Here is an 18,657-nt window from a genome sequence, read left to right on the forward strand (position 1 = left end):
ACTTTCTCGGCACCTTTGTTGTTCGGAGCCTGTCCTCACAGCCAGCGACCCCTCCCTGCACCCACGTTTTTACTTCTGCCTGTTACGTGTATTTATCATTTGTGGGCGTCTGATTTCACGTGAGATGCTGAGCTAACGGGGGTGAGAGGTGGACTGCGGGCGACTTTCTCCTGCTCGGGGGCAGAGGTGCCCGCCCGGATGGGAGGCCGGCACACTCCCCACCGCCTCTCACGGGGCCGCGTCCGCCCTCCCGTCCGCGCTGCCCGCGCCAGAGCCCTGCATCGGGATGGCTCGCAAGGACACGCAGCACTCGCATTTCTGAGCTTCTGTGTGCAGCCTGCTTCTAGGCCTGGACCTAGCAGCTCTAGGTCACCAAAAAAAAAAAAAAAAAAAAACGGGGAAAGGAGAGAATTTGCAATTGGTGCTGCTTCAGGCACCTCATCCTGCAATCCCGGGACGCAAGGGCTCCAACAGGACCAGCTTCGTGCAAGGCCCGAGCGCGGCAGACGGCTGACAGCAGCAGTGACAGCTCAGTCCCCGTCGCTGGGGCCCACCCACGGCTCCCTCTCCGAGGGCTGAGCTGCTGTGGCCCATGTCCTGCAGGCATGCCGGTTTGTGCGCTGGCCCCTGTTTGGGGGAAGGAGTCATTGAAATGACAGCACATCCGCGCCGGGTGCACCCCTCCAACGGAATGAGGGGAGTTGGGCGAAAAGTAGGTCACATGTGCCCGGTCCCATGTCACGAGGTCTCCAACCTGAGGCCAATGGGATTTGTAGCCTCCTTTGGTTAGGACAAAACCCACTCTGATTTTTCTCCTTTAGCATTTTATCTTCTCTAGACGAGGAGGGTGGCCATCTGTCCGATAGCCGCATCCAGCCGGCCCTTCCCGACCCCCCGGAGCCGCTTTGTTCTGAGGTAAGGGGCGCCGGGGCCGGGGGAGGCCGCTCCGGCCAGGACAACGGGCCGAGTGTCGAGGAGCCGGGCACGCACGGTCCTCGGGGGGCCCGCGGGGGCGGGCACGGCACTTTCCCGTGACATTCAGGGGAAAAGGTCCTCACGTTTGGTTCTGTTTTAATGCTATGGCTCCTCTGTGGGGATCAAGGTAAACTGTTCCGCCTCGCGTTGAGGTGTAGAAATGTGAGCGTGCAGATTTCACGGCCGGCGACACGGGGGGGTGTGGGAACGGGGCTCCCCTGAGACACGCTGGCCACCCCGGCCGGAATCTGGGGCCCTGCGCCCCACAGGCGAGCTCCTGGCTTCCGCTAGGCCGCCTGCACCGGGGAACCACGGGTCAGATCCAGGTCCCCAGTACACGTGTGCTATCGGGTACAGAGACCATGCACCGGAGCTTGTTGCCCAGACCGAGGAAGAGCAGCTCTCTTAGGTACGGGCAGGCCGCAGACGTGGCTCCTCCGCAGCCGGGCGCACGTGGAATGCGGACCTAAGTGTGAGTTTGGTGGCTTGTGAACAACAGAATCTCATTCATTTACTTGTTGGTTGGTCGGTTTTGCTGTCCTGTGAGTGAACTGAAGTACCCGTTAGCTCGGGGTCCTTCTGACGGACATCCTTCGGCAGGTGACGGGCGGGCTGCAGAATGGTTGCGACGTCCGCGCGGCGGGTGTTTAGACAAAGACGCGCTCCCCTCCGGTTTTGCTGGGGAAGATGCCTCCGGAAGAGACTTCTAGAAGCAGAGTCATAGCGGTATTTGATCTGAGGACGTCCTACAGGACAAAAGCGTTTTGCCTTTCTGAGATAAAATCTTTAAAATTTGTATTTTAAAAAAAAAGATTTATTTATTTATGATACACATAGAGAGAGAGAGAGGCAGAGACACAGGCAGAGGGAGAAGCAGGCTCCATGCAGGGAGCCCGACGTGGGACTCGATCCCAGGACCCCGGGGTCACACCCTGGGCCAAAGGCAGGTGCCGAGCCGCTGAGCCACCCAGGGATGCCCTAAAATTTGTATTTTAAGTAGCTTTCTAGGGAACGTGGGCCCGTGGCTCAGTTCACAGAAGCAAATGCGAACACAGGTGGATGGCGAACGAGTCGATGTTTTAGATGTAAAACAGCGGTTGTGCCCGCGGCAACAAAAGCAGCTCTTCCCTTCGGGAACGTGCGATCCCCGCCTGCTTTCACCTGCAGCCTCTCCACGCATCGCACGTGGCTTTTCTAAAAGGCTCTTACCCATTTTACAGTCTTGAGCAAAGAGAATTTTTTTTTTTTCTGCCTTTTCATTAAGAGAGAGCAGAAGATCCGGGAGTCTTTATTATTTGCGGTTGTAAATGCTTCTCTTACGCCTGGAGGAAGCCGTGGTCTCTCCGGCGTCGCGGGTCACGGCCCCGTTCCTGCCCCCCGGGCGAGGGCAGGGTGCACACACGGCTGTCTCGGGAGCGAGCAAGACTGGGATCGTGTGTCCAAGTGAAATCATAAAAACCCTCCTCCCGATTTATTGCCTTCGGGGCAACATGAGAACTGCTCCCTCTAGAAGTGGGACCGGCCTTCCAGTGAGCTACGGGATGCTTATTTCCCTTACTGACCGGAGCAGTAGATCGTTATTTTTGCAGAAATAACATAAATAGAACAACGCAGAGGCGACAAGGCGGCGTCCCCATGTGCTTCCCAGAAGAGTGTCCTAACACAGGGCAAGGGGGTGCCGTGCTCTGGGCCCCCAGCGGGGCCGCCTCTCTCCTGCCGCCCCGGGGACAGAGGCCGCGGGCGAGGGGATGGCCGTGGGCGGCACCTTGGCCTCGACGCCTCGGGGAGCGCTCGGTGTGCGGGGGCGTGTGCCAGCCCCGTGGGGTCCCGCCTCGGGAAGATTGGGGCCCGGGCCCCACGGCGACACCCTCACAAAGACATCGTCCCCGAGGTGGGGACTGCGGGGGCGGGGCCCGGGGGTCCAGGGCTTCCCTCTCCCTGAGCGGTAGCCGCGGTGTTTCCCTGAACAGCACAGCGCAGGCCGGTGGTTCCCGGAGGGGCGCGCAGCCCCGTGCCCAGCACTGGCAGACGCGGCCCGGCACCCCCCCGGCCCCCCCAGACCCCGTGAGCCGGGTGCACGAGCCCATGGACCCACTGGCCTCAGCCTCCCGTGGCCCGGCCCGTCCAGGCCCAGACCCGCCGGCCCCGCCGCTGGCCACGGGCTCGGGAACCGCGAGGGGAGGGCCGTGGGGACAGCGTGATGACCGCCGTCCAGGAGAACCCGGGGGACAGAGGACGTGCCCCGGGTGCGGGGCCCTCGCAGGGAGAACCTGGGCTGCGCCAGTGAGAGGGAGGGACGCCGGCACCGCGGGCAACAGGAGTCGGTGGCGAACGGCAACGTGGGCTTCAGCTGGCGCCCCACGCGCGGGCAACCCAGCTGCAGAGGACTCGTAGGACGGGCGTGTAACCGTTTCAAACCTGTGGGTCCTGCCGGGGAAGGGGCTCGCGTGGCTGCCCCCGAGGGACCCGCCGCCGCCGGGCACATCGTGGCCGCACAGCGTTCCGTGACGGAGGCCGCGGCCGGGGGCCCCTCCCCAGGCCTGGGACGTTCCAAGCGCCTGAGGACGGAGCTGCCGAGCGCGGCGTGGGAGAGCCCGGGGCGCAGGACGGCCGCCCGCCAGCTCGGCCTCCGCTGCCCTGCGAACCTGCTTCTTTGTGCCGCTTCTGAAAAGACGTGATAAGCGAATCCTTACAAGGCCCCGGACCCGGTGACGGCTCCGGACGTCCCCTGGGCGCTGCGTCAGGGTCACCTGTGCCGTGTCTGTGCCCGGACCCGTCCACCCGCCGTGGCGTCCTGGCGAGTGGGGGCCGCACCCTCGGGGGACGCGGGCTGGGGGCTGCAGAGCCGGGCTCAGAAGGACGCTGGGCGGCGCCGCCCTGGCTGGCCCCTCGGGGCTGCGCGGTGACCTCTCCTCACCCTGCGGTTCGGGGCAGACGGCGATGAGCAGGACCAGCTCCCGTCCTCGGAGCCTCAGACCTGACAGGAGACGATGGTCCTTGCCACGGCCTTATTCTGTTGTATTTATCTAAAATTCTTCCCAGGTTTTCCCAGCTCTCTTGCGATACGTGACCACTTTGGTGTGATAAAAGCCAGAATTAGGAGCCTCCTTCCCTAAAAATGGTCGTGAAGACACAGACTGAATTTTGGGGGGATAAGCGATGCTCACCTTGCGTGAGCCTTCCTCCCGCCCTCCCTCCCCGGGTCATGTGGCCGCGAGCCTTCGGGTGCCCCCCACCCCTGCACCTGTGCACCAGCAGCGCCTGCAGGGCGGGGGCCTTGGGCTCTGCTCCCCACTCCCCAGCCGTGAGCTGCAGTTCGTCCGCGAACGGAATTCCTGATGTTAAGTCCGTCCCGAGAGCAAGCGTCATGTGGGTACGTGGGGCCCACCTCCCGGTGGCCGCAGTGGCCTCGCGCCCGCCGGCTCCGGGACCCCGGGTCCAGGTTGCACTGGGAGAGCCTGTGCCGTGCTCGTGCCGCACCACGGCCACGTCTACGCTTCATCACGACCGAGGAGCCCCACTTCCGCCCGTGAGGGTGCAGTCGCTAGCCGTGAGGGATGTGCCCACCTTCCCGTGAGCAGCGTAGGATTTTCCAGATGGGAGCCCCGGGCAGATCCACGAGCCGCAGAGCTCCAGGCCCCGTGCAGGCCACTCTCCTCTCGGGTCGGGGACAGACCTGGACTCTGACGTCCAGGCGGCCCCCCCCCCCGTGTTCCTGCGGAAGCTCTTGGCGTCTCAGAAGCTCATGTAGGTGGGGTCCCGTGCGGTCCTCCTGGGGGGACCCCAGCCCCGGAGTGTATGGGGCGGGGGGCTCGGATCTCACCCCTCCCCTCGCCAGGGCGTGTTTGGTGGGAGGACCGTGCTCTGCGCCCGGGGCGTCCGCGTGCCCAGATGCCGCCGTGTCCCGGCAGCCGGCTTGTCTTCCACGCCCCCAGCACACGGGCTGAACCGCTGTCTCGCAAATAGCACTTATCACCTCGACCCTTCTCTTAAGGGAAGTCCTGGCTACTCTTGGCTAATGAGTTTTTCACGTACATTTTGAAGCCAGCTTGAATGGAAGTGAATCAGCAGATCAATTTGGGGAGAATTAACATCTTTTTGAGTCTACGGACGTGATGTATTTCTCTAATTCCTAAGCCTTCTTTAATTTCTGTTCATAGTCTATAGATTTCTACATAGAGGGTTCACACACTTTTTGTTACATTTATCTCAACTGATGTATATTCTTGTACATGATTTTTTTTTTTTGAATCATTTTCTAGCTTTTGCTGGTAGCCATCCTGTCAAACTCACCCACCCCCTAGCGTCATGCACAGATTGCGCTGGGCCCTGTGAGCCCGTTCCAGTTGTGCTGCTCCTCCTTGCTGGCCTCTCGCTGCGTCACCGGGCACCTCTGGAGGGGGCCCTACCTGCCGGGGGCCCTGAAATCCAGGATGTGCAGACCCACGGTGGACGTGACAACCGGCCGGTGTGCTGTGCGGGTGCCGGTCACTAAGCAAGTTACTAACCCCAGCGATGGCATCATCCCGACCCAGCACCTTCTTCCCCCAGAGCCCCCCCCACCAGCCGGTACGGGGCATCCCCACCCTGTGCTGTGCCACATGCCCGGCTCCTCGGGATGCCCCAGGTCAGATGCTGCATCGCCACGGATGCCTCAGTAATCGGGTCAGGTCCTGGCGTCCTGTTGCCATCCTCACGAGTGGACGGAGGAGTCTGAGGACACAGCCGTGTCCCTGCTATTTTCCAGGGGCTCAGTCACAGGACATCGGGAAGGGGGTGAGTGTTCCTGCCTGGCACCTGTAGAGTGCTGAGTGCGCAGGCCCCTCCGGTAGGTGGGCGCATGTGTTCCTGCCGTTCTCTGTGGCTTCTCGGGGCCCGACTCACCCCGGCCGGCTTCTCCCTGAGGTCTCAGACTCATGCCAGCAACGGGCTGGGTGACGTCCCTGACCAGGGCGAGAGCAGAGAGGAGGGACACCCCCTGCTCCCCTAGTGCAGTGGAAGCCTCCCTGGTCTTCACATCTCGTGGACCCTGAGGCCATAAGAAGCTGTCCCTCCCTCCCTCCCTCCCTCCCTCCCTTCTTCCTTCCTTCCTTCCTTCCTTCCTTCCTTCCTTCCTTCCTTCCTTCCTTCCTTCCTTCCAGAAAAGGAATTTCTGGATCTCTGACCAATCTCAAATGTATGTCTGAGCGTGAAGGGGGACTGAGTGTTTTCAGTCTCTTGGGTTGCTGGCTGTCCCAGCCCTATGGTCCAGTTTCTTTTCCCAAACTGAGAGCTGCTCAAGGACTGTGCTTCCCCGGCCTGCACTCTGTGTCCGGCACCTGTCTCTGCCACCGTAGGCTTCCCGCTGTGGCCAGAGGGTCTCTGCAGAGATAAAACGTGTGCACACAGACCGGGCACGGGCACTGCACACACAGAAGCCAGGGTTCTGTTACCCATGGCCCCAGGGAGGGTCCAGTCCACCGTGCACAGGCACAGCTGCTCTCTGCAGGGCGGTGGGGATGTCAGGGACAGGACCGGACGCAGGTCTCGGGGAGTCCTGTCTTGTCTCCACAGTGAAGATGTTATTAATCTTGAAATATATATTTGAAATAACTGGGCCATCTGTAAGAGGCTGGACCCTGGGCACCTTCCTCCAAAGGGAGGCATCGCTGGGTGAAGCCCACACATTGCTAGGAAGAGAAGAGCTTTGCACCGTGCTGGACACGAGGCCAACGTGCTCTGGCCTCCAGAGCAAGGAGAGAAGGTGAGCAGGCCCCCCAGCCCCATCACGCTGGTCTGTCTGGACACCTGGGTGACGAGCCAGCAGGCCGTGCAGAATGCTCACTCACGTCAGGGTTGCATAAGCCCTGAACCTCTTCCGAACGCTAACTGTGACTGGCAAGAGCATTACATTCCGCAGAAGTCTCCCCTCCCCTTCGTGGCCCCAAGGACATCGTCTGCCCCGTGAGTCTCCCAGGGAGCATAAAGCAGCTAATAGGCTCTGTCGGCTTCTGCTGTCCTGGCCCCCTGCAGCCTAACGGGGCGATGCGCTGTTAAACATGATAAATCAAGTCCTCGGTTGTCCCTCGAGGTGCCTTCCACAGTCACCTCCCCCAGACAACTGAGGCCCTGGTGCAGCCCTGCACAAAGCACCGCTCACGGGGCCGCCGCAGCAGGGCTATCAGCCCAGCCCGGCTCCCACGGCGGCTGCGTGGGCTCAGCTGGAGGTCTGCAGGCAGGACCTCTGCTCCCTTCTCGCGTCGGGAGAGAGCGGGGTCGCACGCTTGCAGTGAGTGTGATGGCTGTTGTGAATTCCACACCCAGCTGTACGACTTCTCCTTTAACACCCGAGTCTGTTTGCTCTTCCCTTGAAGAAAAAGGCCTCACAAATGGGACATTAAGTGCCACCTTGAAACGCGACGCTTTCCTTCACGTCTGAAACCAACACCGTCACTGGTTTTAGTATTTGACCAGCATGACCTCTGTCTGGTGGTCAGGAGCACGGGCTGAGAACTAGCCTGTCGGTCGCTGTTGCGCACCTGCTCTTCTCATAAAACAGGCGGAACTGGGGTGGGTTCCACCAGGGTGAGGACGGGGTGGGTCTACATACGTGAAAGCACGACGTGGATATGGGCCCCGTCACCGCTGTTGATTGAATGTTCTTTAAGAAAGAGTGATTGAGGGCAGCCCAGGTGGCTCAGTGGTTTGGCACCGCCTTTGGCCCGGGGCATGACCCTGGAGACCCGGGATCGAGTCCCACGTCGGGCTCCCTGCATGGAGCCTGCTTCTCCCTCTCCCTCTGCCTGTGTCTCTGCCTGTCTCTACGTCTCTCATGAATAAATGAATAAAACCTTAAAAAATTAAAAAAAAAAAGAAAGAGTGATCGAAAATTCGATTTGTCAGAATTTCTCTAGACATAATCTGATTATAAACCGATTTTGCCAGTTTAATCAACATGAAAGATTAAGTGATGTTTGGGTTCTGATTAAAATGAAGCAAGCTGCGAGCGCCTGGGTGGCTCAGTCAGTTAAGTGTCCAATTCTTGGTTTTGGCTCAGGTCATGATCTTGGGGTCATGAGATTGAGCCCCATGATGGACTCCACGCTCCCCACTCAGTGCGGAGTCTGCTGGGGTCTGCTGGCCCCCCACCCCAGCCATCCCCCAACTTGTGTGTGTTCTCTCTTTCAAAGAAAGGGAGGGAGGAAGGAAAATCTTTGTTAAAAAATGGAATAGACTATACCTACCAACTAACATTATAGTTGATGGTGGGAGACTAATGCTTCCCCCTAAAATCATCAGCAAAACAAGGGTGTCTGCTCTTGCCACTGTACTGAGCAGAGGGCCGGCAGTTTTAGCCAAGCTTAGTATGGCAGGAAGCAGAAATGAAAGGCTGACAGATTTATAAGGAAGAAACAAACCCGTCTTCTACTTGCAGATGACATGATTGTGTGCACCGAAAATCCCGTTGTTAAGTCTACAAGAACCTCCCAGAACCACTGAGCAGGTCCGCCTGTTTAGGAACGCAGGGTCAGCCTACAGAAGTCCGTCCCGCTCTGCAGACCACCAGTGAACAATGGGAAACCGAATTCAAAAACCCAGTGCCATTTATAGGAACTCCAAGGAGTCACGTACCTGCTCTGGGTCTAACAAAACATGCACAGGATCCTGCACGCTGAAAACTATGGAATACCGATGAGAGAAATCCAAGAAGACCCACATCAGGGACATCGCGGTCACAGATTGGGGCCCTCAGCGTAACAAACATGCTAGCGTCTCCCAGACACGTCTGTGGGGCCAGTGCATTTTCTGTCAAAGTCCCGGTGGGCATGTTTATAGGTATAAACAAGTTGATTTAATGTTTTTGTGAAAACAGGGCCACCTGGGTGGCTTAGTGGTTAAGCATCTGCCTTTGGCTCAGGTCATGATCCCCGGGTCCTGGGATCAAGTCCCACATTGGGCTCCCTGCATGGAGCCTGCTTCTCCCTCTGCCTGGGTCTCTGCCTCTCTCTCTCTCTCTCTCTCTGTCTCTGTCTCAAATAAATAAATAAATAAATAAATAAATAAATAAATAAATAAAAGGTTTTCGTGAAAACATAAAGGAACTAGCAAACCCAAGAGAATTTTGAAAAAGAATAAAGTTGGAGTGATTTTAGGACGTGGTCACACAATAGTAATCACGACGTGGAGGTGGTAGGTGGAGAGGCACATACACAGATGAAGCACCCCGGCCTCCAGGCTATTCCCGCAGGAGTGTGGACGATGGTAACACAGCGGTTTAATACAGAAGGGGTAAAAAAAATAAAATAATAAAATAAAATAAAATAAAATAAATAAAATAATAAATAAAATAAAATAAAATAAAAAATAAAATAAAATAATAAAATAAAATAAAATAAATAAAATAAATAAAATAAAATAATAAAATAATAATAATAATACAGAAGGGGTAGTATAGTCTTTGCAAGAAATGGCATTGAAGCTATTGGATCTCTGTATCCAAACAGTAAAACCAAAACCGAAAACACTTGACTTAGACGTCATAGCTTGTACAAGAATTAACTCAAAAAAATAATAATAATAAAATAAAATAAATAAAAAAATAAATTGACTCAAAATGGATCAAATAGCTGAACGTAAAACATAAAACTACTCCTTAGGAGAGAGTCCTGCCCATTAAAGATAAAATTGAGCAGTTGGCCCTAGTCACAGTTAAAACCGTTTACCCTGTGAAGGACCCTGTCGAGACGTGAGAAGACACAGGAGCTCAGGGGAGATCTTTGTCCGTCACAGGCCAGCGAAGGGGGTGGGGGCGACTCTGTAAGGTAGGGAGAGCGCCTCAGACCCCTCGGCGAGAAAGCAAGCTCTCCGGGCGGGAAATGGACAGACGACGTCCATCCCCAGGACAGGATGGGACACAAGACATCCCCAAGGGGGGGGCACAGGAACCCTCTGTACTATTTGTGCAACCGGTCATGGGTCTGACGTACTTCGAGGTCGCACACACACCACACACAGACCCTGGATTGACAATGGTTCAGTTGTGTAAAAAAATTGTGTAAATGAATAAAAGTGAGAGATTATCAGAATGTATGAAAAAGCAAGAGCAATCTGTGCAGTCAGCAGGACCCCACATGGAATACCCTGTCGGTGGGTGAGAAGTTACAGGACAGAAGATGTGTCGCGGCAGCACTAACCAGCAGCCAGCTGGAGAGGCTACGTTAGCATCAGACGAAGTGGGCGCGGGACGAGGAAGAGCACCGGGGGTGAGGAGGGTCGTCACGTCGGGATAAGCTGACGAGTTCACCGGGGCGGCGAATCCCTGCCACGTATGTGTGTTGAGCCACGGGGCCTGAAGGACTCGAAACAAAAACTGACAGTGGAAAAGCAGAGGGGACCAAGCCACAGTTAGAGCGGGAGAGTCCAGGTGCACCTGTCAGTAACGGTGGAGCAGGCAGGAGGAGCAGCACAGACAGGGCCAGAGGGGCAGGGCCGGGGGGGGTGACAGGGCCGGAGGGCAGGGCCAGGGGGACAGGACTGGAGAGGGGCAGGGCCTGGTGGGACAGAGCTGGAGAGGGACAGGCCCGGAGGGGCAGGGCCCGGTGGGGGGACAGGGCTGGAGAGGGCAGGGCCAGAGGGACAGGGCCGGAGAGGGGCAAGGCTGGAGAGACAAAGCTGGAGCGGGGCAGGGCTGGAGGGGCCAGGCCGGAGGGGCCGGCACAGTCCCCCGACTGGATCTCCCTGACCGGACAAGATCCGCCACCTGACGACGACGAGAGGGCACACATCCCCATGACAACACAGGACATTTGCAAGGCGAACCGTATTCTGTGTAAAAAAACAAAAGACTAACAAATACAAAACAACTGAAATCCTATGTCTTCTGACCGGACTGTAAATAAACTAGAAATCAGTAACCAAAGGTAACCAGAATCTTTCAAAATATTTTTAAAAAAATCAAAGCACACACCTCCGAACAGCGGCCCAGGAGGAGGTATCAAAGGGATTCACAGGATACCTTGAAGGGGGAGGAGTAGTGGCGCAGATCGGGACGCGCAGGTGCAGCGAATCAGCACCCCCGGAGAAGCCCGCAGCCTGAAGCACCAACGGGAGAAAAGCTCTCCAGACTGTATCATCTAAGGTTCCACCTTCAGAAATTAGGGGGGAAAAAAAAAAAAAGAATAAGAAAAAGGAAAAGCGAGCAGAAGGGAAGAAACAAGAGGAGACCAGGCGCTAATGCAAATTGAAAACGGAGCTGACTGACTGCACGCGGCATCATACCCTCCGGGTCCATCCACGTCGAAGCAAATGGGGGGTATTTGTCGTTTCTAATATCAGAAAAGGAGACAGAACACGAGCGACGCCTAACTCTGGGACACGATCTAGGGGTGGGGGAAGGGGAGGAGGGCGGGGGGGTGGGGGTGACTGGGCGACGGGCACTGAGGGGGGCACTGGACGGGATGAGCACTGGATGTTATTCTGTATGTTGGCAAAGTGAACACCAATAAAAAATAAATTTATAAAAATAAATTAAATAATAAAAAATAAAGAAACAAATAAATAAATTCTTTTAAAAAGAGAGAAAAAACGGAGCTGAGCCCTTCACGTGGGATTTAACCTGGAGACGGGCCGTGCGCCCCAGGGACCCAGGAGGGAGTGACCGCTGTCGGTTTGGGGGTGGTGGCGGGTGTCGGAACCATTTGTGTGCATCCTTCGTTGACCTACCAAGACGTGCTCCTTCCCTCCCGCCGCCCTCAGTGCCCAGGGGAGGGAGCGAGGAAGTGAGGGCCTACTTGTTACTGATTTCTAGCGTGATTGAGCTGCGACCAGAGAACAACACCCTATATGATTTGGATTCTTTTAAACTTAGGTTGGTTTGATGGCGAAGGAGATGGGTGTTAGTATATATGCTGTGGGTGCTTGGAAAGAGCACGTGGGCCTCTGCCGCCAGGTGTCGTGGTCTCTCCTGGGTGGTGCTGTCCCCCTGTCCCCCTGTCCCCCTGCTGGTTTTATGCCTGGGTCTTTCCATTGTTGAGACACAGCATTGGAATTTTCAGCTGCAATTGTAGATATGGGTATTTTTCCTTTTAGTTCCGTTAGTTTTTGCTTCACATACCTTACAGCGCCGGTGTTTGACTCATACACACTTAGGATTGTTGTTGCTTCCTCATGGACTAAATCCCTTTTGCCCTTATCCAAGGCCCCCGTCTGTCCCCGAGAATTTTTAATGCTTTGAAGTCTATTTTTTAACTGAAGGATAATTCATATACAGTATCCTATTAGAGTCAGGTGTACATAATAGTTTTAATATTTAATTAGATTATTAGGTTTAAATTTTTTAGGTTTATTTTTTTTTTAAGATTTTATTTATTTATTCATGATAGATGTAGAGAGCGAGAGAGAGAGAGGCAGAGACACAGGCAGAGGGAGAAGCAGGCTCCATGCAGGGAGCCCGACGTGGGACTCGATCCCGGGTCTCTAGGATCGGGCCCTGGGCCAAAGGCAGGCGCTAAACCGCTGAGCCACCCAGGGATCCCTAAATTTTTTAGGTTTTTTTTTTTTTTCAAGTCTTGCTTATTTTATAACTGGAAGTATTTTATAACTACTATTTTATAACTTATTTTATAACCTCTTAGTCTCCTTCACCTATTTTGGTCCCCCCTACAACCTCTCCCGTCCCGGGTAACCCGCAGTTTGTTTCCTGTATGTAGTTTACTTCTGTGTTGTTTCATTTCGTTTTTTAGATTCCACATAAATGTGAAATCACACAAGTTCACTTAGCATAACACACTGTCGAGGTCCATCCTTAACGTCACAAATGACAAGATTTCATTATTTCTTTTTGCTGAGTAATCTCTCATTGGGTATGTAAACTGCATTTTTTTTTAACCTATTTATCCATCGATGGACACTTAGGCGGCTTCCATGTCTTGACTGTTGTAAATAATGCTGCAGTGAACAGGGAGGTGCAAGATCTTTTTGAATAGATATTTTCATTTTCTTTGGATAAATACCCAAAAGAAGAACTATTGGATCATATGATATTTTTGTTTTTAATTTTTTGAGGAACCTCCACACTGTTCTCGACAGTGGCTGCCCCAGTTTGCATTCCCACCAACAGTATGCGAGGGTTCCTTTTTCTTGTCATCCTCACCAACACTTCCTACTATCTGATGTTAATATAACCATTCCTGCTTTCTTTTGATTAATAGTTGCATAACACATCTTTCTTCCATGACTTTTTTCAATCTACTTATATTATCCTATTTGAAGTGAGTCTCTGCGTCTAGTTAAGTCATGTTTCTTAATCTACTCTGCCGTAGTCTTATTTTTTAATTGGTGAATTTAGACTATTTACACTTATTATAATCATTGGGATATTGGGTCTTAAATTTGCCATTTTATTTTTTGTTTGTTCTCTCTGTTTTTCGTGTTCTTATTTCCTGCTATATGTTTTTTTAGAATTCTGTTTTGGTTTATTTTTTTTTTTAATTTTTATTTATTTATGATAGTCACAGAGAGAGAGAGAGGCGCAGAGACACAGGCAGAGGGAGAAGCAGGCTCCATGCACCGGGAGCCCGACGTGGGATTCGATCCCGGGTCTCCAGGATCACGCCCTGGGCCAAAGGCAGGCGCCAAACCGCTGTGCCACCCAGGGATCCCTTGTTTTGGTTTATTAATAGTGTTTTAGTATACCTGTTTTTAGTAGCTTCTTGATGTTGCTCCAGATATTGATATATATGTTCAATTTATGAATCCTATATATATTTATTATCAATTTATGAATATCAATTTATGAATTGATATATCAAATTATGAATCATATCAATTTATTAATCCTATATATATTCAGATACATATGTTCAATTTATGAATTCTATTGATGTTTTCATTTCACCAGTCCGAGAGAAGTATAGAAACTTTTAACTCCCTTTATGATTCCTTACCCTCCCCCATTTATAAGATAATTTTTGTAAATATTTCCTCAGTATCCTGTTGGAATCACATCAGGCAGTGCTGTAATTTTTTGCTTCAATCATTAAACATAATTTAGAAGACCCAGGAGGAGAATGAAAGCCGTTGTATATACTCGTGTTTTTGCTCACTGTGTTCCTTCTTCCTTCTCGAAGAGAAGGAGATTTTGAGATTTTGAGATTTTGAGATTCTTTCTGTATCATTTCATTTCCATTTGGAGAACCTCCTTTAGCCGTTCTTGTAGACTAGGTCTGTGGGCAACTAACTCTCTTAGTTTTTTTTTTTCACCTTGTAACATTTCAATTTCTCTTTCATTTCTGAAGGATATTTTCGCTGGGTATACAGTTCCAGGCTGACAGTTCTTTCCTCTTAACCACTTAAAGCTATTGTGCCATTTTCTTCTGGCGTGGAGGCTTCTAATGAAATTCGTGGTCATCAAATTGCTTTTCTCTTTATAAGTACAATGTCATTTCTCTCTTCCTGCTTTCAGTATTGTCTTCCGTTTTTAAACATGTGATTATATACGTTTATGTGGATTTCTTTGGATTTATCTTGCTTGGGATTCGCTCAGCTTCTTAGATGTGTGGGTTTATATTTTTTGCCAAGTTTGGGAAGTTTCTAGGCATTATTTTCCCAAGTACTTTTTTGGCCCTTTTCTCTTCTTCCTTTGGGACCCTAAGAGGGCAAATGCTAGATCTTTTGTCACAGCCTCACAGGTCCCTGAGGCTCTGTTCTCCTTTTTTTTTCCAAGTCTATCTTTTTTTTTTTTTTTTTTTTTTTTTTTTTTACTCTATTCTTCAGATGAAAGTTGTTCTTGCAGTTCACTGGTTCTTTCCTTGGACCCCTTCATTCCATTACTGTATTTTTTAGTACTAATAGTACTATAATTTCTATTTAGTTCTTTACACCTTGTTTTTTTTTTTTGTTTGTTTTTTGGTGAGTATTTCTGTTTCTCTGCTGAGACTGTATATTTTTTCATTTGGTTAAAAATATTCTTGGTTGCTTATTGAAGAATCTTTATCATGGCTGCTTTGAAATTTTTGTGGGATAATTCTAACATCTCTATCATCTCAGTGTGGTGTCTGCTGATCGTTTTTCATTTAGTTTGAGATCTCTCTGGTTCTTGATATGAATCCTAGATATTTTGAATATTATGTTATGAGTTTGAATATTACTTAACCTCTCGTTTTAGCTGTTTTCCTTTTACACTATTGCAGCAAGGGAAAGGAGGGGTGTTGCCTCATTACTTACAGGTGGGGTGGGAGTCCAGGTTCCCCCCTCAGCCTCTGTTGGCAGCTGGGGCTTGAGGAACTTCCCATTACTTGTGGTGGGGTGGCAGTTGTGGCTCCCCACTGGGCCTCCACTGGCACCCGCCTGGTCAGGACTCCATGGGGTCAAGTGGCTTATTACTGCCTGGCAGGGGTGAGGCCCCTCCTCCCCACTCTGCCTTCTCTGGTAACAGCCAGTGTGAGATTAGAGGGCATCCTTCTGGCCTGGTGAGCTAGACCTGTGCAGGCATTGGTGGGGCTGGATTAACAGTGTCGTCCATGGCACTTGCTGGAGCAGAGCCACTATTATCTCAAGTTTCCAGTATTGCTGAGCTGTCTCTGGAGGCTGGAGGCAGCGGGCTTTGCTGCAGCTTTTTTCGGTCTGTGCCCATTGGCGTTTCCAGGTTGCTGGCTCTCCTCTCCCAAGTCTGAGATAAAGATGCAAAAAGAAAACCAGGACTTCACCACCATGTCACTCCACAGGCCACTGGTGTGTCAGTCTGCTTGTTCCTCTCAACATTCCAGCATCTTCCTATGTTTGCTTCGCATAGAATTGCCAGCTTTTCATTGTTTTACAGGGAGGTACCTCTGCTCCATCTCGCTGGAAGCCGAAGTCCTGCTGCTCCTCTTTCAGACATCACAGTTAAGGGCACAGTTGCTGGGCTGGCTGGCTGGGCCCCTGTCCTTGGGCAGGTCTCTTACCTCTTAAAGCATCAGTCCTTCCATCTGTTAAGTGGGGCCGATTGGTACCCACACCTCCGAGTTGAAAGAGGGGGTAAAGCCATAGTAGATGGCAACCACCGAGGACAGGTCCAGCCAGAGGAGGGCTCGGGAGGGCAGCAGGCTGGAGCTCCCCCTGCGGGGAGGCCATCCTGACGGCCCCCAGGGCTTCCCCCGCGGGGAGGCCATCCTGAGGGCCTTGCTCTTCAGCTGTGCACATGCAGCTGCTGGCTTCCAGTGTAGTCCGTGCAGACAGCAGCAGGCAGGCTGTGTGGCTCCACAAAGTTGGTCTCCAGGGACCCTCAGCAAGCAATCTCAGGCACCTTCCCGGTTGCATATACTTGCTCAGCAGCATCCCCTGTGTGGTGACTGGGCCTTTGGCATCACATCCAATGTCACCCATCCACCGGCCCTCCTGAGTGCAGCCTCAACTCACAGATCCCGCATGGAAGCTGACTTCTCAAAGCCATCATGAATTTAAAGTGAAATTCAAATGATTACGTCTTATATATGCGAACAGAATCTGCACGTGGGATGGTTGTCAATTGTGCATAGCAAATAACCCTAGCAGGTTTGCTTCCTGAATGTTCCTTCCTGGGTCGGCTTCATCTCTGGAGACAGAGTGCTCTCAGGGAAGCTCAGAGGAGCTGCAGGTGGCAGAGTGCAAGGAGGGGCCACTTGTCCAGTGCATGTACCCTGGGCTGCCCCAGGGCCGCAGCTCAGATCCAGCACCTTCAGCTGGAAGTCAGTAAGCCACACAGAGCCGGGGGTGTATTTAGGAATTGTAAGGATTTTCCCCTCCACCTCCCTCCTGATGCCTCCCCTGCAAAGATGTGGTCCAGGCATAAACGTGGGGACCTGAGCATCTGGCTTCCCTGCAGCCCAGCACAGGGGGCCCGTCTACTTCAGACTGGCTTCACAGGAGCCCAGGAGCGGGGGATCTACTCGTTGGCGTGGACTGACCCAGCAGTCCCAGCAGGCAGCGAGGCAGCGTGGGCACTTCATCTGCTCACCCAGTGTCATCAGCCCCATGCACCCATGGGGCACGCCCAGCACCCTTCTCATCACCCCAGATCCTGCGGTGGTGCTGAGGCCGGGTGCTCCGGCACTGGGTCCCGGGCTCCCCCACAGCATGGGGGTGGTGCTTTGAAATAGCTACGGATACGCGTGGTTGTATGTGCTCCCCGGCTTTATGGGGGAAGAATATCGAAGCACCTGGAGACCTCACGCAGACACAGAAGATTCATCTGCCCGTGCTCACCTTCGTCCCCCAGATTCCCTCCGGCCTGGCGTCAGACGGCAAGGGCACGTGGAGAGCGGATAGCTCTTACGAGTGAATGTGCACCTGAAGGCTGCTGGTGCCCTGCAGGGGTGAGACCAGCTCCACCCGGCTCGGCGGGTCCGCGGTCTGGGCCGTGTGACCTGGCACCTCGGACCTCAGCCCATGACTCACACCAGCACTGCCAGGGTCCTCAGGACATTGCAGATGGGAACTGTCCGTCCCTGCCTGGTGGCAGGAGACGCAGACATGTGTCAGGAACCTTTGCAGTGGCCTCGTCCCCAGGCTTTCTCTGCAGGAGTCCACGGAGCATGCTGAGGCTTCCCGGCTTGCCCTCCCGCAGCGCAGCCTCACCCCCGCCTTCCCCTCCTGTTGGTCTCGGGCAGCAGAGCTGGATGAGCTGCAGCTGTCCAGCAGGCTGACTGCACAAAGCAGTCTGAGCTGGATTTCTGTCTCCCGTGCACTAGGAATCCAGGGGGTTTCAGATCTGGACTTTGCATTTCCCATCAGACTGGCCTGGGCGGGACCCCATTTCTGCCCTTGCACCCGAGCCATGTGCCTGCCCGCACCCAGGACGGAGGGCCTGGCCGGCGGGAAGAGGTGGCTCCGTGTGTGGGCTCCCGGGCGGCAGCGCTTCTGTCTCCCGTTCGCGGCTTGCTGACGTGGTCCCGGGAGGCCACGTCTGCTGCAGCCGCTGAGCACCCGCGGTGTGAGCCCCTCCCGGGGGAGCAGAGGCCTGCGCTGTCCCAGCTCGGCATTTGCCTCCTGACCGCCACCCAGAAGTGACCATTGCACGCCTGCGGGACGTGGACGTTGGAACCATTATCGAGACCGTGCCCAGCACGTTCAAGACGCGAAGGGTCACGTGTGTTAAACGGGGACGTCGAAGATGTAACCAAGACCCAGGTTGAGGCTCTAGAGTGAAAACTCGTGTCTGAGGTGGAAAGTGCCCTGGGTGGGACTAGCTGCACATGGGAGCTGCGGGGGGAGGCTGTAGACTTCAGGATGGAACCAGAACCTCCCACAGGAGGCCCAGAAGTGAGCTGGGCTCGAGTCAAGCAGCCCACAGACATGCCCTCGGGGCCGGGGGGGTGGGGCAAGGCAAAAAGTGTGTTGGGGGAACAAAGGCTACAATTCTCCAAATTTGAGAACTCTAAGGCCACAAATCCAGGAAGCTCAATGAGCACAGAAAGGCTTGAGGAAAGTACGGGAAGGCACAGGCTAAGTAAGTGGTTCAGAGCCAGGGATCCGGGGAAAATCCTTACATGTGCCATGGGAGGGGGCACATTATAGATGCTGAGACAAGTGAGACAGCGGGAGTCTCCCTGCCAGCAGCGGGGGGGGGGGGGGGCAGCAGGAGGGGGGAGGTTGGGGAGCAGCGGGGAGGTCGGGGGCAGCAGGAGGGGAGGAGAGAGGGGCAGCAGGAGAGGGGGGAGAGAGGGGGCAGCAAGAGGGGGGAAGTCG

At 53.8% G+C, this 18,657-nt stretch overlaps 1 protein-coding gene across 21 annotated transcripts in view; it reads left to right on the forward strand.

Moving 5' to 3' along the window:
- PCBP3 (poly(rC) binding protein 3) overlaps positions 1-18,657 on the forward strand; it is a 251,246-nt gene that overhangs the window by 199,722 nt on the left and 32,867 nt on the right. Inside the window, exon 4 of one of the 21 annotated variants that reach the window (XM_077879453.1) lies at positions 822-915. The exons of the other annotated variants lie outside the window; for them this stretch is intronic. The gene's annotated coding sequence lies outside the window, so the exon portion shown is untranslated. The remainder of the gene's footprint in view (positions 1-821; positions 916-18,657) is intronic. 21 annotated transcript variants of the gene reach the window in all.

Source organism: Canis aureus, chromosome 30 (assembly GCF_053574225.1).
Source record: "Canis aureus isolate CA01 chromosome 30, VMU_Caureus_v.1.0, whole genome shotgun sequence".
NCBI classification, from domain to species: Eukaryota; Metazoa; Chordata; class Mammalia; order Carnivora; family Canidae; genus Canis; species Canis aureus.